Source organism: Euprymna scolopes, chromosome 16, assembly GCF_053919585.1.
Source record: "Euprymna scolopes isolate OS-2025 chromosome 16, ASM5391958v1, whole genome shotgun sequence".
Classification (NCBI taxonomy): Eukaryota; Metazoa; Mollusca; class Cephalopoda; order Sepiida; family Sepiolidae; genus Euprymna; species Euprymna scolopes.
Genome location: NC_136497.1, coordinates 59846553 through 59859007, shown reverse-complemented (window position 1 = coordinate 59859007; position 12455 = coordinate 59846553). Strand labels below are relative to the sequence as shown.

The 12455-nt window shown below is 36.3% G+C and overlaps 1 protein-coding gene across 1 annotated transcript in view; it reads left to right on the top strand.

The window, feature by feature from the left end:
* Positions 1-769: 769 nt before the first annotated feature.
* LOC145295996 (uncharacterized) overlaps positions 770-12455 on the top strand; it is a 70024-nt gene continuing 58338 nt past the window's right edge. Inside the window, exon 1 of the mRNA XM_080142005.1 lies at positions 770-1448. The gene's annotated coding sequence lies outside the window, so the exon portion shown is untranslated. The remainder of the gene's footprint in view (positions 1449-12455) is intronic.

The window sequence follows — 12455 nt, the reverse complement described above, 5'->3', positions numbered from 1 at the left end:
TTTTGCGGGTGGCTTTTTTTCCTCGTTTTACATGTAACAGAGGAATATTCGTTTGTAGCATACATGAAAATTAAAAGATTTCAGAACAAAAAGAGTAAGTCGATAGGTAATATGAGTTGCTGGATTTTAAGTCAAGGCTGCAATAAAAAAAAAAAGAGTTACCGTTAATTAGCACAAAATAGATTTCAGAAAATTTTCCACATTAAAAGATACGCTAAAACTATAAATCGATAAACTAAATAAATTTTATTTTTACTTTTAATTATTTTTCTACTGCATGCTTTTTTTAATAGATTCACCTGAAAAGCGTTTGTTTCAAAAACCACTATTCTGTACAAGGACTGGCCTACAGCTTCTATGAGAATGTGTAAAAAGTTAGTCACTCGTGTGTTCGCACAGAAACACGTGTGTGCGAACAGCGTCGAGAATTTGAATAACACATTCTCTGGCTTTTGTATGTGCACGTGCACGTGTGTTCGTGCGTGTGCGATTCGCGTGCTTTCTTGGCAGATTCGAGTGCGCGCCGTGTATATGTGAGTGTACGCGTTTTGGGGGTTTTTTCTTCTTCTTCTTCTTCTTCTTTCTTATTTTAGTATGTGCGTATACAAGTGTGTTCGTGTTATGTGAAGTGTGTGTGGTGTGTGTGCGCGCACTTGCGTGATTGCAGTGGCGCAAATGAACTCAAAACTACGCACGCACGCACACACACACGCACGCACACCGGAGAAAGAACCAATTGGAAGCGCACAAATCCTCTCTCCTCCCACTTTCTATCTCTCTTCTCCTCTCCCCACTGCTTGAGAAGTCGCCCTCGCCAGTCGCCAAGCGCTAAAGAGCGATCGGCGAAGTACTGTCTCCCTCAACAAACCATCTTAATTCACATTGCACCACAAAATTCACAATGTTTATCTAAAAAAAAAAAAAAGGAGGAGATCCCATTAATAATTTACAAATAATGTTTCAGATGCTTAACTTATTTTTATCTGCTCGTATTTCTTATTCCATCGTTCATAATTAAATTATTATTCCGTCACAAAAAAAAAAAAAAAAAAAAAATGATTTCCTAAAAATTGAAAATAAGCAATAAGCTCGCATATTTGTTTCCCCTTCCCTGTTCAATTCCGATTGTTCCAGTCTGGACAAGCGTAGTCAACGTCCTGGGACTTGACTTGAAATATTTATATATATATATATATATATATATATATATATATATATATATATAAGCAAGAAGGTTAAAATCCCTTCCAAAAAATAGACTTCAAATTATTGAACTCCTCATTTCATTGTATTTTTATCTACAAGAAAAAGAGTCTTCGCCAGAAAGAATGCGTGCTATATCAACATTCACGGTTATTTTAAAAAAACGAACTTAAAAGTCTTTTTTTTTTTTTTTTTTTTAATAAAAGAAAAGATGTTTCACTTACAAGAAGAAGATGATGAAGAAGGTAACTATTATATATTTTTTCTTATTATTTAACTATTTGTACCTACCCGACGTTGTCTGGGAATTTTTTTTACTTTCATTTTTGTTTCGTTTGTTTTTAACAAATAATTTTCGTTTAAAAATAAGATTTTTGGAGGGCTAAGTTTAATTCAGCAGTTTTGTTTACGAATAAATCAAAATGTATTCTATTGGATTTAATTTTAGATATTTTTAATACGATTTTACAATTTCACTTAGCATTTGGGGGAGGGGGGTGAATAAATATTCGATTACTTGTAAATATTTTTTTAATTCAATCAGTATCACTCACATATTCAAGGAGAAAACGGACACGTGAAGATGTTGTCTAAACCTAAAATATTTTGGGTACTTATGCACTTTTTGTACCTGCTGAAATAATAACGTTATTATTTAGAAAGCCATTCTTAGTATGGTAAGAGGAGGGTGTTTTGTAATTATTCTGTACTTTCACCTAGCACTTTAATAAAAAAAAAAAAATCTCGTAAAAATTGAATTTAACTTGAAAATACTATCTAAAAAATAGCGCGGTAAGTGCGTAAGCAACATATTTTGATATAAACGTATTTATTGTAAGTTTAACAATTCCTTTTTGGTTATAGATAAATGTTTTTTGTTTTGTTTTTTGTTTTTTTAATAATTTAAAGCGGTCCTGTCGGCAGAGCATTAGAATACGCCGACTGCCCCCCCCCCTGCAGAGGGTAAAAGTCCCTCAATGGGGTCCTGGATATGACCTTAAACTATATCCGATGGTGAGGCCCCAGCTTGCGGGCTTTGGGGAGTGTGGAGCCACCCTTTAATTGCCATTGCTCCCAGGTCCAGGTCCACTCTGACCTGGAGTGGTAGTACCTGTTAGGGTCCCAACTATGGCTTAAATAGAATCCGACTTCAAAAAAAAAAAAAACAAATATACTCCATTAAAAATCGTTCCTCAAAATAACTAGATTCGGCATTAAATAACCTGAAAAAGGTTGATATGCCGTAAAACAACCAACCAAAACAACAAAAAAACCCAAAATAATTTAAAGATATTTTATATCTTCTTTATACTACGGGGTTGCCCGGTCGTAAAATACGCTTAAATATATTTTAATTCATGCAGAATTCGTATTTTTATTACAGAGCCAATTCTATATTGAATATTATATTGCACCTAATATATAGTGCCGATTTCAAAGATTAAAAAAAAAAGAATTGCTTGGCTGCCATCAGTTAAAAGCGCTCCAGCCGCGTTCCCTACAATTTGAACTATCGACAGATAGATCAGAAAGATTTAAAATTAAACCACTTCAGGCTATGAATAAATTTGCGCATGTGCAAAAGTAATAGATATATGTCGGCAAGTTGAAATGAACATTTTACATTTTAACTTGTCAACATATTTCTGTACGAGTTATCCATCCATCCAAAAATTTTACTCATTATAAACAATAGTTGGTGTATGATTGTTAATTTCAGTGTTATATGACCAGTAGTTTAAGAGTTTATCGGTTAAATAGTTTCGGCGAACCTGTACTAGAGTGCCCACCCCCTAAAAATGCTTTTAGTTTGTTTTTGTTTTTTTTCCGACGATTATCATAGATTAGACTCTCAGCATAAAACATTTTGAAAAAACAAAAAATTAATGACTTTTAAGAAGGGGGGGGTCACTTTCTCGTGACACGTTACACATTGACAGTAAGTCAGGTAGCATGCAGTAGAACGTTGTAACGACAAAATGAACCCCCATCTTAAAAGTAATTTATTTATTTTCAAAGTTTTTTTTCTGCTAATATGATGATAATCGTCGGAAAAAAACTTTTTAAAAGTATAAAACACTCATTGGGGGAGGGGGGCACTCTCGTACAGGTTCGCCATAGTTTCATACACGCAAATACATAATCTACTGTTTATTTATACAGATTCGGTATTTCGGTACTTGAAAGAAAGATTTTAATGCTTATGCAGTTTGTTCCGAGTATTACGGAGAATCCTAATCCAACTTTAAATTTTAAAACTTGTTTTCAACTTTTTATTTATTTATGTATTTCTTTTGTGCTAACCCTTACATAACCCTTCACACCATTGGTGTCGTCTACCTTTTTATACATTTATTTCGCGTTTTCAAATCGTAAACTACTTCGACTATTTCCGGGATTGGCTCGAGATTCTCCGTTAGTATTTGGGACCGATCACGTAAAATATTGAAATCCTCTGGATACCGCTTCATTACATGTGCCCATAAAATTAATTTTCGACTGTCAATTTTAGCTCATTCTTAAATTATAATTTTCGGTGCTAGTGCAGAGAGTGATCCGATCCGCGCTATTTTTTTAATCGTATTTCCAAGTTTAATTAAAGTTTTATGGGTTTTTTTTTTTATTCAATTGTAAGGTTGAAGTATAGAATAGGTACAAAACTTCCTCCCCTCCCCATGTTAAGAATGGCTTTTTAAATAATAACGTTATTATTTACGCCCGGATCACTCTCTGCACAAGTACCAAGTTCTTATTTTATTTTTTTTTTTTTTTTTTTTTTGGCGATTACAAGTAGCGATCGAAAAATGTTTATCATTTAGGCGCACAAATGAACGATAATACTTGACCTCTGTCTGTAAACTTAGATTTTTACCAAAAATTACTTTCAATCCTACAATTTAAAGGTTTCAAAATTAATTTCGAATGGTTACCGAGTATTAACTGTAGCAGCCATTCTTTTAAAAAAATCTATAATCATGAGAAGAAGCAACTGCCCGGAAACGATGTTTACTTCCTTGTTCTAATCATTGAAATTGATGAGTGTTTGTGTAGATTGATCTTTTCAATCAAGGCATTTCGGGTGAAAATAGTACGTACTTACGTATCATGTCGAAATTAGTATGAATTCCAAAAACTACGAAAAATTATCTCATAGAAAAATAATTATAAGTAAAAATAAAATTTACTGAATTATTAAGTTTGTCGTGCAAATTTGTCACACATTTTATGATCCGTTATTTTATCCCTTCTGTCCATCCGTACAATCACTTTCGTTACTACTTGCAAATCTCCCATTAATCGCATTTTTTTTTTTTTGCTAGCCTTTGCACTTCACACAGATATCAATCAAATCTCCATTAGTAACATATTTTACTGCACTAGGCCTCGTTCACACACAACTTATTAACAGTGGTCTTGACTCTTGGTCTGGTCACTCACTCACTGGCAAAAACAGTTAATGTCTCTGCAGATTTTAGTATTCCCCGTCGCCCGTCACTGTATAAAAATCCCTATGTTTTCACAACGGCCGTTTAACATTGAGTTCTAATTGGTAATAGCTGGGTTTTTCTTCTCTCTCTCTCTCTCTCTCTCTCTCTCTCTCTCTCTCTCTCTCTCTCTTTTTTTTTCTCTCTCTCTCTCTTTCTCTCTCTCTCTCTCTCTCTCTCTCTCTCTGAAATTTGAGTGACAAACACGGCCATCATGCAATAAACCTCTCTAGAATTCTAGTACTCTCCGTGAAGGTCTAGATAGTGCCTGTTCTTTCCTTCTTTTAGACATTTGGAGACCTTATTCTGCGTCACTAACTGGTATTGGTGCCATCATTGTGTGTGTTAAGGTGTCAGATTGTGGATTTTTTTTTTTTTTTTACACATTCTATCTGTAAAGTTTCGGTTTGTTTACATGTATTTAACCTTCTTTCTATATTTCTAGTTGTGTTTACATAGCAACATAGTTGTGGTTGGTCGATGTCCCTATTTTCATCAGCACCATGCTTAGTGTCAATGCTCGATTTGATTCCAATTTCCCCTAGTCATTTCTCGATTATTTTTATTTTATTTTATTTTATTTTATTTTTTTTTTCGCGATTGTTTCTGTTGCTCCTACAATTATTGGTATTACTAGATACGGGCAAAAATAGAGGGACATAGTTTTGAAAGCCGATTTATCATAATTTTTTTTTGTAGGTTTCCGACTACTTTTTGATTGTATTTGAAAGATTAAAGTTAATTTCATAAAGGAAAAAAAATATTTGTACACGTGAAAAAAATGTTATGAAAATGTTTTCACGGCGAGCTAACCAATTCAGCTAAATTTTGAAGTTAAAGAAATTCATTGTAAAAATCCTTTAAAAGATTAATATTAGTTTTCTGGGTCAATTTCAAAGATAATTGGTAAAGTAAAGTCTAAAGATATTAAATTAAATTTAACACACACACACACACACACACACACCTTGTTTATACAAAATACAGCTTAATTAACCCTCAAAAAGAAAGTAATTATGCCGTTCGGCAAAACGCAACCGATAACAGTTTGTAAACACGAATATACGGAAGCCCAAAATTTCAGCGAATCAAAACGCTGTTTCAAAATGAAGTCATAATAGTAAAAAGAGGCAGGGGTGTCAGATTTTTTTTTTTTTTTTCCAGACGGTCATCCATACATTCATATCCTGAATCGATTTTTATCATTTTTTAATTTAATTAATTTTTATGTTCCTGTTTTTAAATTAATTTTTTTTCATTATTATTCGATATTATATCAAAAATATGTTACGCCGAAAGTTTCACGTTCTTGCGAGCAAGGAAATTAGTTATATCAAATTCGAATTCATTATGTTCCTGTAAATTTTTTTTTTTATTGTTACAAATTACAATGCTTTATTTATATAAAAAAAGCAAAAATAATTTTTTGAGTTTTTTATTTACTACTTAAAATTATAACTTTAGTAAAGGTATTTTTTGTTTAAACAAAATAATACATTTCCACTAAGATTTAAATAAAAATAATTAGTTCATTATATTCCGCGATCATTATTTGATAAATACTGAAAATTTCATTAAAATTGGTTAATTTCCTGATTTTTTTTTGGTGAATTTCTAGGTGTCAGAAACTGTGCGAAAAATATTGAATAATTCTACCCCCTGTCTTTCCAAGCTTATAACTACTCGCAAAAATGTAATTCAAACCCTAATTGTATTTTCAATTAAAGGAGCAAGGACCAAGGTTTCATTTACAAAAAAAAACGTGATTTTAAAAAAAAAAAAACTTCAGACTTTGCAGGTAAATTTCTAAAAAACACATCTTTTTTGTTTGTTTTAAATTTGATTATATTATTTATTGATCTTTTATTTTCAATTTGTGATATATAAAACTTTTGTGAGTAAATTAATTATTTACTTTTTAATAGACATTTCAAAATGGGGGGGGCGTGAATTTAAAAAAAAACCGTTTGTCTAAAATATTATATTCGATTTATTGGAAAGAGCATAAAATTTCACATTGACCCTGAAAATATCGTAAAAATAGAATCAATAGAAAAATTTTGATAGATTTTTAAAGTTTAAAAATTGAAAAATACTGAACTTATAAAATTCAATAAATTTCATTATTGTTTTTTAAAAAATAAAAAAATATTTCCATTACTTTTTATACAACTTTAATAGTTTATTTTGTAAGTATAATCCATAAAGAAAATAAACAACCCACTTTTAAAAGAGAAATTACGAGTTTTTTTTAATATTTTATTCGTAGTTTCGTGTTAGGGGTGTCAAAAATTCCCCAAAATTCTGATGCACCTAATGAATTTCTAAGTAAAGGGAGGGGTCAAAATGTTTATACATTTTGAGCATCGGCATTCATTTTGCCCTTACCTAGATATTACTGTAGTTTTATTGTTTCATATTCCCTCCAGCTCCCTAACAAACTATATTTACTGCTTCCTTCAGCTTCACTCCGTGAACTGCCAAGATGGTGAAATTTATTAGGCAGTTTCTTTTCCTATTTCTTGATTATTATCACGTCCAGTTTATTTATTTATTTTTGCTTGAATGAGTTTGTCTGTATATTTCTATATTCTAGACATTTTTATGCCTTTAGTGCTTCCATACTATCTTAGGTTTGTGTCTACCATTTCTCATTATGTTCGTTTACACAGCCTCCAGTAGACTACGTCGCTGACCCAACCAATAACCATGTCTGCTTTAATATTTCTTTTGGGGTTGTTTGCTGCATTTACTTATGTTGTGGTTTACCATTTCGTCTCTTTCTTTTGAGTTTGCATTTACTGTGTTTTGGAGGATCTTGTCTGATGTAGCTTGTTCTAATTGCATTGTTTTGTGTGGATGTCGTTAGTGATTCCATTTCTCTATTTAAGTGTTCTTTTTATAACTTACTAGCGTTTGGGGGGGGGGGTAGTCCTGTTGTAAGATATGCTTAAATATATTTTAATTCATGCAGATTTCGTATTTATTATTACAGAGGCTATTCTTTATTGAATATTATATTGTGCCTAATATATAGTATTGACCTGTCGCATGGTTGGGTTACCAGCGACTAAACCGGTTCCCCCACCAGCCTGTCTGGTGAGGAGGGTGGCTAGTCTCCTAGAAGGATTAAAAACAAGACCTTTTAAAGGGCGTACGAACCCTCCTTTGGGGGGGGGGTCAGCGGCCAACTAGCATCATGCATATATATGTGCGTGTGTTTGGGCATGCATGTATGTGTGTGTGTTCCTATAAGCACCGGTCGCATGGGTGGTGTGATTGTTTATAACTAAATGTTTATAATAGGAAGTTTCCCTGGATCTGTGGATGTATATGTCGTTGGGTGGGTGCATCTATGCGGGTTCATAGAGGCTTTTAAGATGTGTATATGTGTGTATGTATATATTTGTACATAGGCGTATGCTGGTTGGTGCATAGATACGGATGTGTTTTTCTGTGTGTTTATGAATATAGGTGCTTGCAGGTATACGCATGTGTGTGTGATCGGTTCCATAACGCGATCCAGTGCATCTCTTGGTCTGTCATCCACCATCACTGCGGAACTGATCACCCAAGGGCTTGGCAGATGTACGGAAGTGTAGCTGTCAGTCAAGACTGTGCTGGCCTCCAGGCGGATGCCACTGGAAACTGAACTTCAGACTAACAGTGCAGGGATCTATGGGAAGCTCAACCCAGACAGAAAAACCAGAAACTGTGACGCTCTGTTAAGGCAGTTTGAGAAAGTTGATAACACTCATTCTGGCTAGTCACTGGGACCAATGAGTTGCCGACTCATCTTGGGCAATCCTTGCTAGTCTGATGTACCCCATTGGAGGAGAGGGGTGAAATGGCAACTGACAAAACCCACTTCATCCTTAAACTATCTTGTCAGCAAATTCCTTACGAACCATGAAACGAAAACAGAAAAAGAACTCATACTGGCAGGGCGTCGCCCAGGATAATAAGGCCCACAATACACCCAACTTCAAGTTTGCATCGTGGAACATACGAACGATGCTTGACAGGTCTGATTCGGCAAGAACAGAAAGAGGTGCAATTATATTGTGCGAATTAGAAAAATATGACATCGATATTTCTGCCCTGAGTGAAGTCAGGTTCAAAGAGAGCGTTTCCATTAGAGAGTCCGGCTACACCATTTACTGGAGTGGCAAGGCCTCTAGTGAGAGAAGCAAGTCCGGTGTCGGACTAGCCATTAAAAACGAGCTAGTGACAAAACTGATAGAAGTGCTCCATACGATAAATGACAGGCTGATGACACTCAGGCTACCTTTATCAGAAGACCGTTGGTGTACCCTGATAGCTATATATGCTCCGACTATGACAAACTCTTAGGAAACTATTAATATATTCTACCATCAGTTAGGCAGTACACTTGCATCCGTATCAAAACCGGATAAGATCATACTCATGAGAGACTTTAACGCCAGGGTAAGACAGGATTATATCACTTGACCCAGAGCACTAGGGAAGTATGGATGCGGGAAAGTCAACTCAAATGGGGAGCTGCTCCTTTCACTTTGCACTGAGCATCAGCTTTGCATCACCAACACCTTCTTTAAACACAAGCCTGTTCACAGGAACTCCTGGCTGCACCCTAGAAGTAAACATTGGCACCTCATTGACTTCGTCATCACTCGTCAACGTGACCTCCCAGATATCCTGGACACAAGAGCAATGAGGGGAGCCAACTGCCACACTGACCATATTATGATCTGGACACAAGCAAGATTCAAACTGAGACGCAAAATAAAGATAAAGAACCCCCCCCCCCAAGAAGCTGGATGTCAACGGCTTGAAACGTCAAAATGTAAGAGAAGAGCTGGTGAATGCTCTCAATGAGAGACTTGCTGAATCAACCGGAGATATAAACTCAGATTGGCTGTCTTTCAAAGAAACTGTTTATGAAACATCCAAAGAGTGCCTCTGGCTGGTCGGGAAACGCCATGAGGACTGGTTTGATGAGAACTGGGAAGAAATCAAGCAACTCATCAACCAGAGAAACGCTGCAAGAAGTTCAATGTTGTTCAGGAACACTAGATCCATCAAAGCAAAGTACGCTAAGGCAAACAGCAAGCTCCAGAGCAGATGTAGGGAACTTAAGAACAGTTGGTGGATGGCTAAGGCTGCTGAACTACAGATTCTGGCTGACACCAATGACATGAAGGGTTTCTATGGAAGTATGAGAGCAGTCTGGGGCACAAATGTGAGCCATCCTGATCAACTACTTACAAGCGACAATTCCACTCCCCTCACTGACAAATGCGAGCTTCTAAAACGATGGACTGAGCATTTCAAAACATTGCTAAACGAGACGCCAGACATTGACGAACGAGCAATAATCAACCTGGAGCAGTTCCCGACACAGCACTGGATGGACAGATGCCCTGACTCAGATGAAATCTGCAAAGCAGTGCTGATGTTACAGGATGGAAAATCAGCTGGGTCTGACGGCATATACCCTGAGATCATCAAGCGAGGAGGACAAAAACTACTTAGCACTCTCTGCACAATCATACAGAGTGCCTGGACGACTGCAACTGTGCCTCAAGATTGGAAAGACACACAGCTAGTGACCATATTCAAAAAGGGAGATCACAGGCTGTGCGCTAACTACAGGGTTATATCACTGCTCTCAGTTCCTGGGAAAGTGTTCGCTCGTGTTCTCCTGAACAGGCTTACAGCGCAGGCTGAAACCTTGCTACCTTAGTCACAATGTGGATTCCGTACAAACAGAGGCACAGCGGATATGATCTTCTCACTCAAACAGATCCAGGAAAAGTGTGTGGAGCAAAATATGGGGCTGTACATGATCTTTATGGATTTTACGAAGGCTTTCGACACGGTGGATCGGAGCACTCTTTGGAAAGTCTTGCTGAAGCTTGGCTTTCCTGCACACTTCACCAGCCTTGTCAGAGCCCTTCATTCAGGCATGAAAGCCACAGTTAAGCTGAAGGGCGAGCTCTCCAATTCGTTTGACGTGCAGAATGGTGTCAAACAGGGCTGCGTCCTCGCTCCAACCCTCTTCTCACTCTACCTGTCAGTTGTGCTTCGGTATGCCTTTAGAAATTGTGATAAGAGTGTTTTTATACGATCTCAGCCGAGAGCAGACCTTTTCAATGTCAATGCATACAAATCCGCAAATAGAACAACAAAGATACTCATATGGGAGATCATGTTTGCTGATGACACTGCATTTGTAGTGCATAGTCACGAGGATACTCAGAACATAATAACTCACTTCGCAGGATCAGCCAAGGCCTTCGGATTGAAGATTAACATCAAGAAAACTGAAATGATGTACCAACAATCCCCTGGATCACCAGCAACAAGCCAGCCAATTAAGATTCAAGACCAGAAGCTTTACACTGTCAGCAAATTCAAATACCTAGGGGCCACGGTCATGAACAACAACAAAATGGATGAGGAGATTTCTACAAGAATGGCTAACGCCTCCATATCCTATGGAAAACTCAAACAGAAGGTCTGGCAAAATAAAGACCTGACTTTCAGAACTAAATGGTTGGTGTACTGTGCTATCGTCCTCTCATCACTCTTATACGGTGCAGAAACTTGGCCAGTGTACAAACTGGTAGCCCACAAGCTCAACACCTATATGATGAGACACCTCCGGCAGATTTTAAATGTCAAGTGGTATGACTTTGTCAGCAACAGGGAGATCCTATCACAAGCCAACCTCCCAAGTATGTATGACCTGCTCACCCGGAAAAACCTGAGATGGGCCGGGCACGTAAACAGAATGGAGAACTCCTGACTACCAAAACAGATACTGTTTTCACAACTGGAGGATTGGGTACAAGGCATAGGCAGACCTAAGGTCAGGTTTCGTGACACCGTCAAATGAAATCTAAAGGACAGGTTGATCCCTACTGGAAGCTGGCAGACCCTCAATTGCGACCGTGACAAGTGGAGAATGATGGTTCACAGGAAGTCGTCTTCGGACACGAAGGACAGCACATCATGATGATGATGATAGTATTGACCTCAAAAGTTGTTTTTTTTTTAATTACTTTGGTGCTGTCAGCTAGAATTGAAACCAAAACATTTATTACTTCAGCAGTGTTCCTTACTGCTTGACCTATCAACAGATAGATAAGAAAGATTTAAAATTATGACTTCAAGCTATGAATGAATTTGTGCATGTGCATAAGTAATAGAAATATCTAAGCAAGTTGAAATTAACATTTTACCTTTCCAACTTGCCGACATATTTTTGTATGCATTATTCATCCATCCAATGATTACTATTTCCTGTCAATTTCAGTGTTATGTGACTAGTGGTTAAAGAGTTTATCGGTTAAATATTTTTGTGCATACATACATACATACATCTACTGATATATAGATATTATTTACTCAGTTATTGTTCAGAGTAACTACATTAAATGTATTTATGCATTGTATTAACAAAAAATATTAGAAATTATAAGAGGTTAATGTAGTTTGTTTGAAGCACTGTTTAGTGTGTATATAAAGGAAAATTCAAATTTGTTCATTTTGCAATAACCCTAGCATGCATATCTGAAAGTCGAACACATATGATGAAGGTTAATTTCCCGAAATATAACAATATGGATACTCTACCTGACCCCCTGATGCAAGTAAAAGCACAATACATGTAAAATAAAGGTGAATCTGCATAGCTTATTCCACTTATATCTTAACTAGCAAATCTACTAGTTAAGATATAACAGTGGAATAAGATTCAGGCGATTATGACCAAAGTTA